Source organism: Diabrotica undecimpunctata, chromosome 8 (genome assembly GCF_040954645.1).
Source record: "Diabrotica undecimpunctata isolate CICGRU chromosome 8, icDiaUnde3, whole genome shotgun sequence".
Classification (NCBI taxonomy): Eukaryota; Metazoa; Arthropoda; class Insecta; order Coleoptera; family Chrysomelidae; genus Diabrotica; species Diabrotica undecimpunctata.
In genome coordinates this window covers 17,442,557-17,460,956 of record NC_092810.1, presented here as the reverse complement: position 1 = coordinate 17,460,956, position 18,400 = coordinate 17,442,557, and the positions used below count along the sequence as shown (strand labels likewise).

Sequence of the window (18,400 nt, the reverse complement as noted above, 5' to 3'; positions counted from 1 at the left end):
TCTAACATGAAGAACATTTCTATCCAGATTTTTTTAAGTAAGGAAAAACGATATAAAAGAAAATGGAGTACGAGAATGCTGACTGGGTGCTGCTAGATACTTAACCCTTGAGAAGTCGGGTGGGGCCTGTGAGACCAGCGACAATTTACTTCTAATACATCACTGCTTATTTTATGTCGGAGTGCGCTGCGTTCGCCAGTACCTTTCCGTACACATGTCGAACAACAGTGAACATCGGGGTTTGCATTAGTGTATAATATGCGCATGCACTTTTGGTCCGTCTGAAAGAAATTCAAAACTTACAACAGCTCTATGATGAAGTAGAAGAAGAAAATATTGATTTGGAAAGCGAGCCAGAATCAGACAGGTGTGAGGAAAGTAATCACAACACAGGCATAGAAGAAGAATAGGAGGAAGAATTGGAAACAGAATTGGAGGAATGATTGGGGGAGGAACCTGCAACTTTAAAATATTTTGAAACAAATACGGAAACTCGGCGGCTCTTTTATTATGCAAAAGATAATATTCTCGAAAAAATTATACAAAACACAAACAGATTTATTTCTAAACTAAGAAACAATTATGCAGATCCCAGTGAAGCCAGACCTACAGATACTGTGAAAATAAATGCGTTAATTGCTCTATTATACCTAGCTTCAGAAGTCAGCAACAGATACGGACTAGTTCTTAACATAAAGAAAACCAAATTTATGACAATTAGTAAAAAACCAATACTAAACGCTCAACTTACAATCAACCAACAGAATATCGAAAGAGTCGAGCAATATACATATCTAGGCACCAATTTAAATAGCCAATGGGACCACTCAACAGAAATTAAACAGCGAATAATAAAAGCAAAAGCAGCATTCGTTAGAATGAGAACCATTTTCAACAGTCGAGACATATCATTAAAAACAAAATGCCGTCTATTGAACTGCTACATATTCACAGTTCTGCTCTACGGAATGGAAGCATGGACACTGACTGTTGCATCTATGAATCGGCTCAAAGCTTTCAAAATATGGTGTTATAGGCGCATCTTACGTATATCCTGGGTTGACAGAGTTACTAATGTGGAGGTCCTGCGTAGAATGGGGAAAGAATGTGAAATTCTCATGACCGTCAAAACTAAAAAGTTGGAATATCTAGGACATGTAATGAGAAACCAAGAACGTTACGGCCTTCTCCAGCTGATTCTCCAAGGGAAAGTAAATGGTAAGAGAGGACCGGGAAGAAGACGCATTTCCTGGCTTCAAAATTTACGAAATTGGTATAACACGACTACCACTGAACTGTTCCGCGCTGCAATTAATAAAGTAAAAATAGCCGTGATGATCGCCAACATCCGGAACGGATAGGCACTTTAAGAAGAAGAAGATACCTAGCTTGGGTTTACAAAGCAAGTCGCCGAAATTGCAAAGAATTTTGGGCTACTGATGGAACAGGCGAAGAGGTCTTTCGAGCTACTATGGCTCATAGGCGATTTGTATTCCTGCTCCGTTGCTTGCGTTTGATGACGTAAATACTAGAGAAGAAAGAAGAACCATAGACAAACTTGCACCAATAAGAAACGATTAGACCAATTTAATCAGAAATGCAAACTTAATTACGTTCCTAGATCTTACTTAACATTAGCGACATGCTTTTTTGCATTCCGTGGACGTTGCGGATTCCGTATGTCCCATCCAGAAAGAGCCAGCCAAATATGGCATAAAAGTATTTTCCTTAATGGACGCTAAATGTTTTTACCCGGTAAATATGAAAGTATACGTTGAAGCTCAGCTTCCAGGGCCATATCGCGTTAGTACTAAAACCACCGATTTAGTGGAAAGAATATTTGAGCCTGTGTTTGGATCGTCTAGACATATTATAACTATGTAGATTTGGTGTATAAGTTACGAAAAAATAAAAGGGAGATTTCAAAGAAACTTCTTGATCCCAGCAGACTACAGTACTCGTCTATGTTTGCATTTTCCAAATCCATTACTTTGGTGTCGTATATCCCAAAGAAAAAAAGTCGTGATGCTAATATCATCTTTTCACTATGATGACTCGATTGATGAAGATCCTGGAGATGCCTGTAAGCCCAATATAATTACTTTATACAACATTACAAAATCGGAAGTTGACTCAGTCGATCAGAAATGTGTGGCTTAAAACGTAGGTAGAAACACCCGAAGATGGAATTAATCATTAGGTCAGGTCATACAAAATTATCATAACGACATGGTCATTTTTTATAATTTACTCAACATTGAAGGCATAAACTCACGTCCTACATAAATGTAATGCAAATCAAAAAACAACCTAATTTCGGAACGAAAATTGTTTCTGAAATCAATTGGCTTAGCCTTGCCTCAAGAGAGAACATGCTAACCAGAGCAAGAGACTCTCATTTATAAAAGGATATCAGAAATATCGCCCAAAAATTCACCCGTTAAGATGTATTAAAAATGAAATAAAAAAGATTGTACATATATCAAATAGTTTTATTTTAATCTTTTCCAAACTACTATGTAAAATAAAAACTGGACCTCACAGGCCCCACTCCAGTGTTCATGTAATTTACGTGTACCCGTTTACTTAAGTGTTAAAAGAGAAGGATCAGAAGCAAAATACTCAAGAAAATCCCTCACAACCACCTGTTAATGTAAAATAAACCCATATTCGCATATATAAATAGGTAGAAAAATGTGTTAATTGTATTTGACTGTCACAAAAAAATTATATTGGATAGGAAATTTGAATTTATTCAGCTTAAAAAGTACTATCAGAATAAGTCAATAAAAATTTTGGGACAAAATATTATTTTTTTGTTTCTCCGTGAAATTAGTGAAACAAATTCCTTTTGTGTTTAGGTTAAGGGACAGCCGATTATAAAATAAATCAGTAAATTTTTAATATTTAAAATTTACTATAAAATTTAGGCTTTTAAATGTAGAATATATTTAAAATAATATTCTTGAGGACCAAAATAAAAAAAATATTTTCTAAAAATTCATAATCTACGATTCACGATTAGGGCAGTGCTTTACTATATAGAACCATTTTATTACTTACTTTTGAGTTTTCCCATTTCTAGCAATAAAATCCACCACCACTGGATGACGCACCTTACACCACAAATACACAATTGTCAATTTTAAACTAACCGATTTCTCGTCATTAGTACAAACTTAAACTATTTCCACCTATTTTAGATTGCACCGTCGCCGGTCTTGGTTTCAAGACCATGTCAAGGTTTGGTAATTAACGATATTGCACTACACAGATCAACAACCTTTTTGCTACTGAAAGGAAGTTTTGTAATTCTGGTAATCGGTGATTTTATAGTCCAAGAAGTTTAGATTGCAGATTTGCATCCAATAGAGTAATTACATTTGCACAAGAGATTGGTAAGGTTGTTATTAAAACTATATTAATGATGAAGACATAATATTTTAGAGCAGAAATAAATTGTATTTTATGATTAGTCTATTAGAATTATTATTACGTTAATAAGACTGTTTGATGAAGGATTACAACGCAACTAAATGGTAATAAAGGATGTTAAAGATCAGCAACACAAAAAGAGACAAATTTGCAGGCACGAATAACAGACTCTTAAATAAATTTAATCTAAATTGCAGAATGGATTGATCACAAAAGTTTTGACCATGTAACCAAGTTCTTGGCTTTTCTTATCAAGCCTTGTGTTAGGTCACATTCGAAAAATTTCCAAGGAAATGTCCTACGGATGAACCGAAATCGCTTCACAAACATTAATTTGCCTACCAGATAGGCAAATCCACTATAAATGCTCTGAATTCCCTAGCCGAAAGCATTAAAAAGATAATAGTGGCAATAGTGGCTCTTTGTGCTTTCATTGACATAGGGAGAGCATTCGATAATACCTAATTTGATTTCATAAAAAGAGCACTAGTAAAGAGGAGCATTGAAGCATCACTAATACAATGGATTCAGTCAATGCTAAATATCAGAATCATCACTGCTAGTATTGCGAAAGAATCTGTGACTGTGACAGCAAGTGGAAGTACTATCGCCCCTGCTGTGGTCTCTGGTCGTTGATGACCTTCGCACTAAGTTGCCTAATTCTGCTTTTACAACGAAAGGTTAAGCAGATGCCCTAGTTGTTACAATTAGGGACAAGCATGACCAGACTATACCTAGTTTCATGCCAACTGCTCTTAACTTAATTAAAAGTTGGTGCTCGAAGGATGGCTTAAATGTCAACCCAGCAAAACGACTGTCAAATCTTTTACAAGGAAATGTAAATACAATTTACAGGCTCCAATTATGAATGCATCACATTAGATTATTCCAAAGAAAAGAAGTATATCTGGGGGTAACCCTAGATCAAAAACTCATCTGGAATAGTCATATTGAAAAAATCTTATCTAGAATAAGTTCTTCATAAGGAGCGACACAAATAATGAAATCTGGAGATCTAGTTGGATACCTAAAAATCTTGTAAGAAATTCCATTGGGTTCTAAGGACAGGCCGAGAGATGCGCCGCCAGTCAAATTCGAGTTCAAAACACCCTTTGAACTGGTCATGAACAACCACCAAATGGGTGAAGAAGTTAAACCGGAACTGGAAGAAGGTTTACTGGTATGGTATACGGATGGATCTAAGATGGATGAAAGTACAGGAGTGGAAGTTATTGGACCCAATTTTAGGCTAATGGAAACGCCCCAACTATCTTTCGAGCAAAAATACATGCAATAGACATCAGTGCCCAATAATGTCTTAACCGAGACACTCGTACGGCAAAAATATTTATTTGATCAGACAGCCAAGCCACCTTTACGGCTCTAAAGTCATTTACTTGTGAGTCCCATTAGTCTGAGATTGTAAAAAATGCCTCAAGCAGCTGAAGGAACGCAATAAAGTAACTTTGACGTGGGTGCCACGTCACAAGGGAATTGCAGCAAATAAGGAAGCTACTAGCCTCGCAAAAGAAGGGGCTAATACCCCATTTTAGAGTCCAAAATCCTTCTGTGGGCTATGGAAAAGCCACATCAGCGAGGAACTCTGGTCCTGGAAACTCAATTAACTAAGATTACATTGGATGAATACACCAGGACAAAGACCAGCAAAAAGACTTATAAAAGTGTATTTTACTCCAAAAAACCACCTTCTTAAAATGAGTAAAGAAGATATAAAAATGGTCACTGGCTTTCTCACCGGTCACTGCCCTCTGAGATATCATCTGAAAATAAGGGGCAAATCAGACAGTGATAACTGTTGTTTCTGTGACAACAAAAAAAAAATGACAGTACATATATATGCAACTGCGTAGCACCGTTCTGCAAACCACTAAAATTCCTAAGGAAGGTCAGTCTAGCGCCCTCTGACATAGGAAACAAGTAACCTAGAAAGCTAATCAACTTTAGAAAACATTATTTGTGGGCACGGTATACATTTGGATTTAAAAATCAGAATACTAAAGTGATAACTTCAGTTTTCTTCAGTTAACTTCAAAATACAGTACGGTTATATTGCAAACTTCTAGTACAATGACAGGAGTAATGGTTTCTGATTATGTTTTATTGTCAAACTGTTTCATTATCTAATTCTTCAATATATAGTTCTTCTTAAAATTCATTGCAATTCATTTGCTTATTTCAATGTTCAAATTAACATTCTTAATGTAATCACCATTATATTTAGAAAGAAGGATTCATTTAGATCTAATTAAAAATAACAATATTAATATTCAGGCATATATATATATATATATATATATATATATATATATATAATAATAATAAATGATATTTTTTTTTATTTTGTGTCATTTAATAGTTGCTTCATTACACCTAGTGTCATTATTGTTAATACCAATATTGTTCATTATTTAGTGCATTTATATTATTATTTTTAAAAGTATCAATTATCTTTACAAATATTGTTACATATGGTAATGCAGGTTTCCTTTCAATTTAATTGTTTTAAACTGGGTTATTATGATAAATAGAAATCCACATAATACATAATATATGGTAATGATACTAAGTTTATAACAAATTGTAGTCATTTATTTAGCATTTTATATTACTGGATCTTAAACAAGAAGTATAACACTGATCATGCACAACAAAAGTTTAGATAAACGAGATCTATTTTCACAATAAATAAAATATATAGCAATATTAGTACGGGAACTGGCCTAACATAACATTCGTTCGGTAAAATCTTTCATAATTTGTTAAAGAATATTCATTTGAAGAGTAAGGACTTCTTCAGTTTCTACATTTCTTACTGGAGCCAGAAAAAAGCCGCATTTATTAAACAGTAGACAGTAGTCGTTCAAAATAAAAGTGTCCTTTTAAGTGAAGTGTCCGTTAAAGGGAAAAAATAACTAGAATTTCCCTTTAATACAAAAAAATGTTTCAATGTCTTTAAAGGTAAACGTTTTAAAAAACCATTCATTTCTTCGTCGTTACTTTCACTCTCTGATAATATTGTAAGAGCTTGGTTCATCTGAAACTCTCGTACATACTCTTGAATACTTATATCAGGATTTTCTGTCAACAAGGTTCCATCAATTTTCGTACAAGTTAATAAATCTGTGGAAAAGTATTTGTTTATTTTAGACAACTCGGAAAGTTGAAGATGGTCCTGAGAATCTTCTTCTTCAGGTTTAATATCGATCTGGGAACCGAATCTAATTTTAAAAAAGCACTTACGTTAGTAAATTAAGGCGTTAGTAATATTGATAGACTTTTCATCCCCTTTGTACAGTCGGTTCACAATTTGTTGATAGCTCACTACAAGTTTAACCCTAATTAGAAAACTGAAATACAGAGAGGATAGGTAATACGATATAATAGTAAAAACCAACCTAAAACTGACGGTTTAAGACGTTTTCGACTAACCCACCTTATATCTGAAGGAATACAATACCTTATAATCCTATTACGGGGGTATTTTGAATGGTTAGAGATGAACGAACAGTATCGTAGAGTATATGATTGAAACATTTATTTGAACTAAATAAATATATTTTTTAAATTGTACTTATGTAAATTGTATTTTTTAATAAAACTTATTTATTTTATTCAAAAATAAAAAGTTTCTTGCCATTTGTAAAAGATACATTTATTTAGTTAAGCAAAAAGGCGCCAAATGTCGCCTGGCAAAATTTCCAATGTGTTTTAAATGTATCCATTATTTTCGAATCCGGAGAAAACTAATAAATATTTTTGAAAAATTTAAACGCAGAATGAAAGATTACATTGTTACTCAGGGCAGAAAGTCCCTGAAAACTTCTACAATGTTTATTTTAATATGTTATGTAACAGGGGTGAAAATAAAAGAGAAAATATAGTATAATTTTTAATTGAAAATATTGCATGCAAAAGAAACTTTTTATTTATTCTAAAAAATATTTCATTCTGCCTTTAAATTTTCCAAAAATGCTTTTTAGTTTTCTCAGGATTTGAAAAAAAAATGGATACATTTAAAACACATTGAACATTTTGACAGGTGACATTTTGCGCCTTTCCCCTTTAATACCTTACGATTACAACTACTATTACTTACCTTATATAATTACGATTAGAAAACTATTCAAATTCAAAATAAATAGGACCAACTTCGGAATCCGAGTCGTCTTGAGGGTTAATAATTAGGTTAATAATCTCTACGGTCGCATCAATTATGTTATCAAGATCCCATATTTTTTGTTCTTCTTCTATTACATGTCTTACTGCATCTTTCCAGTTTTGTTTTGTAATATGTGATAAAGACTCGTATAACAATTCACGTACAGCTTGTATTTTATATGACGTATTTTTTCTAGTTACATAACTTTTCATTTGTCCCCAAATGAGTTCAATTGGATTTATTTCGCAGTGGTAGGGTGGAAGTCTAAAGACTGTGATGTTTCGCCTTTCCGCCATTTTGTCAACTACGTATTTCTTGAACTTAGATTTGTGTTGCCGGGCAATTTTTAAAAGTTCTGCTTTTACCATTCCATCTTCGTAAGGCAGATACTTATTCCGCAGCCAGTCAAGAATATCCTGTTTCTTCCACGCATTCGTTAGAAGTCTTTCTACTAGTCGTGAATGATAAGGTGCATTATCTAATACTATAATTGAATTTGGTGGTATGTGTTCAATCATTTGCTCAAAATACTCTTCGAAAACATCAGCTGTCATCTCCTCGTGATAGTCTTTTGTGCTTTTGGAATGAAATTCCAACAAACCATGCTTAACAAATCCTTTTTCACTGCCAATGTGAGAAATTATTAATCTACTGCCTTTACCAGAAGGTGGGGAGATACCAGTAGACCAACCTTCCATAAAGGCTTGCCTGGAGGTTAATATATTTTTATCTGACCAAATTTTTTTTAGAGTATGACCTGAGTTTACCCACGTTTCATCCTGGTAGAAGATGGGCCTTTCTTCAGCTTGGAATTTTCGTATGAATCTTAAATAATTTCTTCTCCAACATCATCTTCTCCTCCCGGTCAATCAAAAGTGATTTTCGGTCTGATTTCTCCCACCGGAAATTTAATTCTTTTAAAACTTGCCACAATTTAATTCGTCCGATATGAGGCAAATCCGGGTCGTCTCTAACTTCTTGTAAAATTTTGTTTAGGTTTGGTATTTCTTTTTTGAAAAAAAATCCATGAATTTTCCTTCGAATACCATTTTTGGCAAATTCATCAATTTCAATAGGCTTTTTCCCTCTCTTTAAGTTTTCGTTAGTGTTTGGGTTAGCTATACCGTGTTTTTTTCTTTCTGATAGGAACCTATATAAAGTTGACTCTCCTACGCCAGTCATGTTGGCACAACTTTTGACTATGTTGCGAACAGTGTTTGTGGGATTCTGAGAAACCAGAGCATCGTGAACATTCAGGACAATAGTCTTCTCTCTTGGTGAATAGACAGACTTACTGACTGTACGCAACAGTACCAGTGTAAAACTTGATGATGAAGCCATCACAAACAATCCAACAAAACGAGCACGAGCGAAAGGTACGTATATGTTCGTAGGTATATGGAATAAAAAATCACTCACGCACTGCATATAATTCGCAAAAGAAATATTCGAGACGCTAATTACTGCCGTAGACGCGGAAACACCAACGAGCCGTAAATTACATGCGATCAAAAACGTACTAAACAAAAAAATTGTTTTCGTTCGTAATAACTTCACCCTTTCAAGTTAAGTTTCGAATATAATTATATTATTAAAAATCTGGGGAATTCCATCTTAATTATCTTGCAACGAATAGTACCTTCGGATATGAATTCCAGGTTTTCTAGTAAAGTGATTAAACGCGAAGATTAGTATTGAAATATCCAAAGAGATAAGGTATCCTTATTTACAAAATTGTTAATAGTTAAATTCTTATTTTTATTAATATAATATAATAACCAACATTAGTCGTGAAAGTTTTAATTGTTTTTTTGCTAAATATATTAGTATTAAAATATTATCAATATTATATATAACAGTATTAAAACATTATATTATTATTTAATGAATAAACACCTTAGGAACGCCTATGATTTACGACCGTTTTATGAGTTTGAGGCATATTTCGTGCTCTCAACAATTTGTAAACGAAGAATAGAATCATATTCGCCCATCGATGATAGTAGGCTTTGAATCAAAAACTGTCTGTAGTATGTTTTAAAACTTTCTTTAATCCCTTGATCCAGGGGTTGGCCCTCTGATGTAGTGTATGGCGATAGAAATATTAGTTTAATATTACCTAATACAAGTTGTGGATAAGAAGCAACATTGTCTAGGAATAAAAAAAACTTTTCGATTTTCTCCCTGCATTCTTCTATTAAATTTATTTAGCCAGTCTGTCATGATTTTCCTTGTCACCTAGGCTTCTTATTACTGTATCATTCGATAGGGAATTTTTCTACGTGGGAACCGTTGTAACAATGAGGGTTTTTACTTTTTCCGATTACCAGTAGTCTTTCTTTGTCTCCTATCAGATTGGTGCAAAATAGAATTGTATTTCTATGTTTGAAAACCTTGTTTTCAATGTACCTTTCTCCTTCCAGAGTACCTATAAGTTTTATTGGGCAATGCTCTAAAAAATAATCCCGTCTCATCTGCGTCAAAATTGTCTTTCGGAGAGTATTATTCTTTCATTAAAGTGAACATGCTTTCCTTCCAGTCAGAAACCACTAATAAATCTATAGAAGCTGCTCTGTCACGTATAGGTTTGAAGAAAATTCCTCGAGCCATCCACCAGAAGCTTTCATATCAACACTTAGTTCTCTTGCAACTTCTAATTTATTTTCTTGAATAATTTTACCAGAAATAAAAATATTTTTAGACCGCACCTTACAAAAACAATAAAAAAAATTTGGTTTAATAGGCGAGCGGTTTACCCATCAAAAGACGCTAGAAACAGAATATACCTACTAAAATTCTTTTTGCATTTCTAATGCACCAAACTTTTTTTATTCAATTCTATATATTTTTTCCAAGATGAAATGTATTTTTTTTTAATTTTTACAATTGGGCCGGCAATTTTTATTAACAAATAACTTATACAAAAAAGCAATTTCACCGAATTGCTTCGGAATCAATTTTTTAAGTGTATCTCATCAAAATAAACACTTTTTTACTCTTGATATTTTTTCGAAAAATGCTTCCTTTTCGAGTTATTTGCATTTTTTTGTTGAAAAAATGCCTTAATTAGTGATTTTTGGGATTTTCTTTCTAAAAAACTACTAAATGAATTGCAATTCTACAGTTCTACAAATAGCTTTATAATCTTTAAACCGTCGAGTACAAGTTAGAATATTTTGACAAGGATAATTTTTTTCTATCTTGCTAAAAACGTGGACCCAAATATTTCGAATATGCCTTTCGAGCAGTCTACCGCTAAGTGTGTACAGCGGTTGCGGCGATACAGGCGTGCGGCGCGTAGAAATATTTGTTTAAATTTAAAAAATTAATTCAATACAAATATTACGTACAATTTATTAAAAAAAAGATATTTCTAATTATTTTTATATAGACATATAATTAAAACAATTAAAATTAATTTTTTACAATGCTATAATAATGTAATTTTTCTTTTAATATACGTGGTGACTATATTATTGAATGTTTTATTACAGTGAAATACATTAAGCAATATATAATTAATTTTTATTAAAAAATATAATAAAATTAAAATATAATATTAATTATACATTGTTTTCATTCGTCAATAATTTGAAAATTTTTGTTAACAGCAACAGGATTTCCATCTAATAAGCTGATTTCATTGTCTTCAATAGAGTCGTCTTTAACATTTTTACAATTATCTGGTGTACATGCACATACCGCGCAGCATTCTAAATTATAGGAAATACAATTACAATTTTTCGTAGAACATTTTCCGGTACATGAGCAGAAATACTTTTGTAACATATCTAAACTAGTTTCGCCTTCAAAATAATTAAAATCGAAACAATTATTTTCCATTGTCCAACCATGGGTTAATGGATCAAGAGATGAAATAATATTGTTTTTTGTTTGAATCCATTCATTTATTTGCCACTTTGCTCTTAAGTAATGTTGTAATAATGCTGGTTTTGAAGGTGGTAATTTTTCATTAGATGCATTTTTTTAATGCAATATAATATCTTAATTCATTTATGGATTCATGATATTTTTTAAACTTATTTTGAGGGTCATACAGTTTAGATAAAAATAGAGTCAAAACTGTAAGTCCTTCATCTAAAGGTAAAGTAGGCAAATTTCTTAATTTTTCCAATTGACTATCAGTTAATTTCTGCAAAGCTTTATAAGCCTTCTTTTTTCCCATATCATAAAATGAACTTGTGGTATCACAACCTGTTATAGAATGCATTATTAGCATACTGTTGCACATTATTTTTCCAATTTCTTTTGCAATTTGATGTACAGGTATATATCGAGAACGATCCACATTTTTTACAATATTTCCTGTGTAAAACCATAAAAGTCGTTCACTTGTGAAATCATGATAATGAGATAAAAGTAAAATAAATATATCTGTGTCTGGAGATTTAACAATAATTTGAATTTTTTTATCCAAATGCTGCTCAAATCATATATATATATATATATATATATATATATATATATATATATATATATATATATATATATATATATATATATATATTACATTATTAAAAAAGTCGAAAAGATTCGAGCGCCTACAGCACCTCAACCGCTGTACACGCTTAGCGGGATAATCTCGAAAGGCATATTCGAAATATTTGGGTCCGCGTTTTTAGAGAGATAGAAACTATTTATCCTTGTCAAAATATTCTAACTTGTACTCGACGGTTTAAAGATTATAAAGCTATTTGTAAAATTGCAATTCATTTAGTAGTTTTTTAGAAAAAAAATCCCAAAAATCACTAATTAAGGCATTTTTTTAACAAAAAAATGCAAATAACTCGAAAAGGAAGCATTTTTAGAAAAATTATCAAGAGAGAAGAAGTGTTTATTTTGATGAGATACACCTAAAAAAATTGATTCCGAAACAATTCGGTGAAATTGCTTTTTTGTATAAGTTATTTGTTAATAACAATTGCCGGCCCACTTGTAAAAATTAAAAAAAAATACATTTCATCTTGGAAAAATATATAGAATCGAATAAAAAAGGTTTGGTGCATTAGAAATGCAAAAAGAATTTTAGTCGGTTGATGCTCTGCTTATAGGGGTAAACCGCTCGCCTATAACGTCTCAAAACGTTCAGAACTAAAATATTATTTCAGTTACTTTAATTATATATTTAGATGTCACAAAAATTTATTATGACATTTAATATAAATATAACAAGAAATTTTATAAAAACGCTCATACAAATACAACGACGTCTACTCTTGATTTCTGTCCTGCTCTAGTTGAGAGATTTTGTATATGCTACATCAGACAAAATTTATTATTTTGCATCTGTTGTTGAGAGTGTCCGTTGCAGGGAGTTAAAGGGTACAGGTTCATATATCTCCGAATGATTTTTCATTTAAAAATCGTTTGTATGGAGGAGGTTTCTGGCGAAGAAAGGTGGAAAAGTGTACTGTATTTTAATAAAGTAAAATATACTCCATATAGACCAGTGAATGAGCGTGAAATACGGCGATACCTTGTAATTTCCCTGTCACCATAAAATTGCATGAAAATTTGGATTAAGGTTCTACTTACCCTCCACTTTACTTTTGGACTTACGCCGTTGACTGATTTTTATTTTTAGGGGTGAAAACTACTACTATTAAAAAAATGTGGTATAATTGTAAATTAAAGCGGGTAATTCATGCAAATCATGTTTTACTGAAGTGAGTGAATGTCAATTAACATTAAACAATATATTTTAAGATTTTTTCTTTGTTTAACCCCTAAATCTCACCCCCTAGAATAGTTATAACTAAAACAATGTCATTAAACATCTTGTTTCCACTGATTTGCATGAAACTTTAGATTTAGGTTATACTTACTTACGCTCCACTTCAAAATTGGACCTGTGTCGTTGGTTGTTTTTATTTTTTAGGGGTGAAAACTATTACTATTAGAAAAAATCGTACTGCACACATAATTTGTGGTAAATAACAAAATAACAAAGAAATAAGCAAGGATTATTAAGATACATTTAGTCAAATTATCTGGAAGCCTTAGAAATAAGCTCACTTTTCAAAAAATCTTATAAACAAATTAAATTTCACAAAAACTATTCAACCAATCTGACCCATCCCGTGCACAAAATTGCCCTGTTCCCTAATAACGCAATTCTTGCAGTGATGCAATATCTATTTTATACTTTATACTTATAGATTACAGTTATATACTTATTACAGGTACTACTACTACTACTAAGGATTTCCACAGTTTTCACTGTCTTCCTTCACTCAACCGTTTTCTCCAATTTTCCCTGTCATTCCAGTCTCCATCTCGCAGGGTTCTTTTCTCCATAGCCTCGTCGATTTCATCTCTGAATGACCTTCGGGGTCTTCCTTTCTTTCTTCTTCCAATCGGGCTCCATTCTGTGATTTTGTTTATCCAGCGTCCTCTGTCCGCTCTTCTGACGTGGCCGTACCAGGATAGTCTCTTCTCCTCTATATAGTCGATTATGTCTGATTGCACTCCCATTCTCCGCTTAATCTCTGCGTTTTCAATTCTGTCTCTTTTTGTAAGTCTACAGCTTCTCCTCAGGAACTCCATTTCTACTGCTCTTATTCTACCTCTATTTCTCTTGTTTATTGTCCAGTTTTCGGACCCATATGTCAGGATACTTCTTGTCAGGGTGTTATATATTCTCTTTTTTGTCTTTATCGTAATGTTCTTATCCCACAACACTGAGTTTAGTTGTCTTATACAGTTTCTTGTTTGTCTCAGTCTGTTGTTTATATCTTCTTCTGTTGTTCCCTGGTTCGATATTATGGTTCCTAAATACTTGAATTTATCTGTTCCATTTATTTGTCTTCCCTCGTCTATCTCTAGGTTTCTCATATCCTTGTTTTCTGTTGTTAGGTATTCGGTTTTCTCTAAGTTTATTTCCATTCCGTTGTTTTTATATTCTTCTTCTAGTTTTCTGAGCATAAAGCTGAGATCTTCTTCATCTTGTGCGATGACTACTTGATCGTCGGCAAAACTTAAGGTGTATAGGTATTCGTCTCTTACTGGTATGCCCATTCCTTCGCACTTTCTCCTCCATGGTTTGAGTGTCTTTTCCAAGAATATTTTAAACAGAGTAGGGGACGTAGCACAGCCTTGTAGAAGTCCTTTTGTCGTCTTAAATGGATTGTAGGCTTTATTTCCACATTTAATAGCTACTTTGTTTTCTTTGTATAGTGCTTTAACTGCTTTTATTAGTGTTTGTCGGATTCCGAGATCATTCATTGCTTCCCATAATTTGACTCTAGGTATTGAGTCATATGCTTTCTTTAGATCAACAAAGGCCAGATGGACCGGTCTACCTTTTGCCATTTTCTTCTCTATCAGTTGTTCTAATGTGTACGTATGATCTAGGCATGATTTTCCTACTGTGAACCCTGCTTGGTCTTCTCCAATTTTTCCTATTATTTCAGTTTCTAGTTTTTCTTTAATAATTTTCCCGTAAAGTCTACCTACCGACGATATTATACTAATTCCTCTATAGTTTTCACATTTTTTCCTGTTTCCTTGCTTATGTATGGATGTGATGTGTGCTTGTGTCCATTCCGCAGGTATTTCTTCTCCATTTAGTCCTCTTTCGAACATTCTATGTAGCATGCGGAATAACTTTTCCGTTCCGTTTTTAATTAGTTCGTTTGGTATTCCTCCGGGTCCTTTGGCTTTTTTGTTCTTCAATGTCTTGATTGCTCTCTTAACTTCTGCCAGGCTTATTTCTATCTGGTCGTATGCCCCATTTCCTGCATGTTCTATATTCTCTTCCTGAAATTGGGGACGGTTTTCTGTAAGTAGTTCTACGTAGTATTCTTGCCACTCGTTTTCACTAATTTTGCCGATCTGGGTTTTCTCTGTCTTATTTCGTTGAAGTGCTTTTAATATTCGCCATGATTCTGAATTTCTCGTTCCTCCGATATGTCGTTCTATCTCTGTGCATGCTTGTTCCCATCGTTCGTTCTTTTCATTTGTTACTCTTTTCTTTACCTCTCTGTTTTTCGCTCTATATAGGTCTAAGTCTTCCTGTTTTTTGGTGTTTAGGTATTAGGTATATTATTACAGGTACTTTATACTTATATTATAATAGCAGTTATTTATTAATTTTTATTTTTTTACATTATTAAACACAGCTAATTTCCCGAAGTAAACAATTCGAAGTAATTAATTATTCTAAGTAGTCCCAGATCTTAACATTTCGTGTATAAAAAAAATATTAAAAAAATAATTACCCAGTCTCACCGCAATAGCTAAACGGTCAATGTATTGTGATATTTGTTATTGATTTCAATAATAAGATTCTTGGAATATCAAAATTTAAAATTAAATCTGAAAATAGATGGTATAACGAACCCATTTACTTAAATTTGATTAAGTTACTTCATGAATTAACAACCAAACAATGTGATTAAATCAAACAATCAATTACTTTAATTTTAGATTCTTTTAGAACGAAGACAAACATCCATATATTGTTGAAATATTTGTATAAAAATAACAAAAAATACATCACTAATTACAATATAAAAATCTGCCAGATTTATAAATCAAAACAATAATCTACAAAAACAAATTAATCTATGTTAACATTATAGTGTCAACTGAATGTAAAAGTAAATATTTTCACCAGAAATTTAATATTGATTTCCTAAAATGGGAGTTGTATTCAATCATGAGAATATTACACTAATAATTCTCTTATACACATTTATTAAATCTCTATTCACTTATTACCACCAAGATTACTAGGTGGTCTGAAAAATAACCTTCTTTGAAATAAAAAAAAATCCTTTATAAAAGGTATATTAATATAAAACCCTATCGGGCTACATCATACAACGTTTTCGGAATTACAGTTATTAATTATAAGTTATTAATTAATAATGGTAATTCCAAAGACGTTCTGTGGTGTAGTCCTATAGGGGCTTTTATATTAATATACCTTTTAGAGCTCTTGTTAACGACAACGGTCAACGGTCCGATATTGAAACCGTTCCGTTAGCCGTTGCTCAGTGTCTTTCAGGTGCGTATGAATATTTGTTCACACACCTGCAACCAATCCATTGGTTAACTTGTCACTGTCTACGTATCCGGTCCTCCTCAATTTTGCAGCATGAAGAGAAATTTGCGTAATTCTGCATGAAGACTTCGAGTCATTATCGGATAAGGAAAAAAAACGATTTTGATAAGTAAACATTTATTGATAAAATAATATGTGGAAAATATCTTAAATATATTGATTGTGCCATTGCAATCTCCCTTCTGGTGACATGAAATAATATACGAATTTATTGCGAATATTATTGGTTGTTAAATTTCCTCTTACCGAATTTGATTGGAATACTAAGGACTTATTTATGGATGAAAGTTTGCAATAAACAGCAAGTTTTTACTATATCGAATATTAATATATTCAGTTCTCGATGAAAAATTCGCCATTTATTCGCCAATATTTCAAATACGCATTCAACATACCTTCTTGCTCTTGTCAGGCGATAGTTGAATGTTCTTTTTACATCATCGACTTGATGACCACCAAAAGAGCGAAGTAAATGTTCATTTTTTATATAATGCAAATGCCTCGTCGATCACGAACGCAGTTCACACTCAATTCCCAATTTGTTGGAAGATGGAATATTCAATCTTTTGTTTATCAAACTTATCCAAAACTCCATTTCCTTAAATACGGCCGAATCGCATTTTTTGCCATATGCACCAACATCAATAAAAATAAAATTATAATTTGAATCTGTCACGGCCATCAACACAATTAAAAAGTAATGTTTATAGTTTAGAAACATTGATCCACTGTCTTTTGGCTTTATAACTCGTATGTGCGTGCCGTCTATCGCTCCTAAGCAAAGAGGAAAATTCGATGTACTCTCAAAATTCCTTGCTATCATTAACCAGTCCTCCCCTGCCGGCATTTTCATATACGTGAAATATGTTTCATATAAGAAACATAACAGAGAAATTTGCTTACGGCGCAGTATATTCCGCAGACCTAAAGCTACCAGCCGCAGCCCCAGAAATATCAGTCCCAGAACTTTGAAAGAAGTATCAAACACAAGCATATCTCTTTCAACAGAATAGAAATCTCACAACATTTGAGCTATATCGAAGTACACCCTCAACTTTAACTGAAATGAAAAATTTCAATCAAGTGTGTGAACCACAAACACCAGTACCAGAATCATCTCCTCCGATAGCCAAAGCGACGTAGATTTCGATTTTCCAAATCACTCGCATTTTACCAATAATTTTTGTGTATATTTTTAAATGATAAAGAATCTAATGAGTTTGTAAGAAGTTTTTTATTCTGTTATACTAATGACATAATTCATACATACCTTAAGGTAACAGCTAGTCGCTCAGCAGGTGGAATGGATAGTCTCGTATTACCATCAGTACGTTTTAATTCATCATGTACTATTCCTAACAATTTGCGGAAAGCTTCTTGACCCATTCGGAGGTAATTGAAGAATTTTGTTTCGCCTTTTTTCAATTCCTCGTAAACTGTATGAAAAGCACCCTACTTTTCTCTTTCTAACAAAACAGGATGTATCCATATTTTTCTTTTACACTTCTTTCGTTTCTTCTGCATTTTTTTTAAATTAATAATAATACGCTAGTATAATTTTTTGCTTTGACGACAACATAAGATAACATGTATTGTGAGGATATTTCGGAGATTCCAAACTGACGTATATCCCTTGAAATTTATAAACCGTCGACACGGGTACCCGTTTGGCATCGGCTCGTTATCCGTTAAAAAAA

At 32.7% G+C, this 18,400-nt stretch overlaps 1 protein-coding gene across 2 annotated transcripts in view; it reads right to left on the bottom strand.

Annotated features, from left to right (window-relative positions):
• The window catches only part of LOC140447224 (organic cation transporter protein-like), a 261,419-nt gene that overhangs the window by 175,633 nt on the left and 67,386 nt on the right, over positions 1–18,400 (bottom strand). The gene's annotated exons all lie outside the window — the stretch shown is intronic.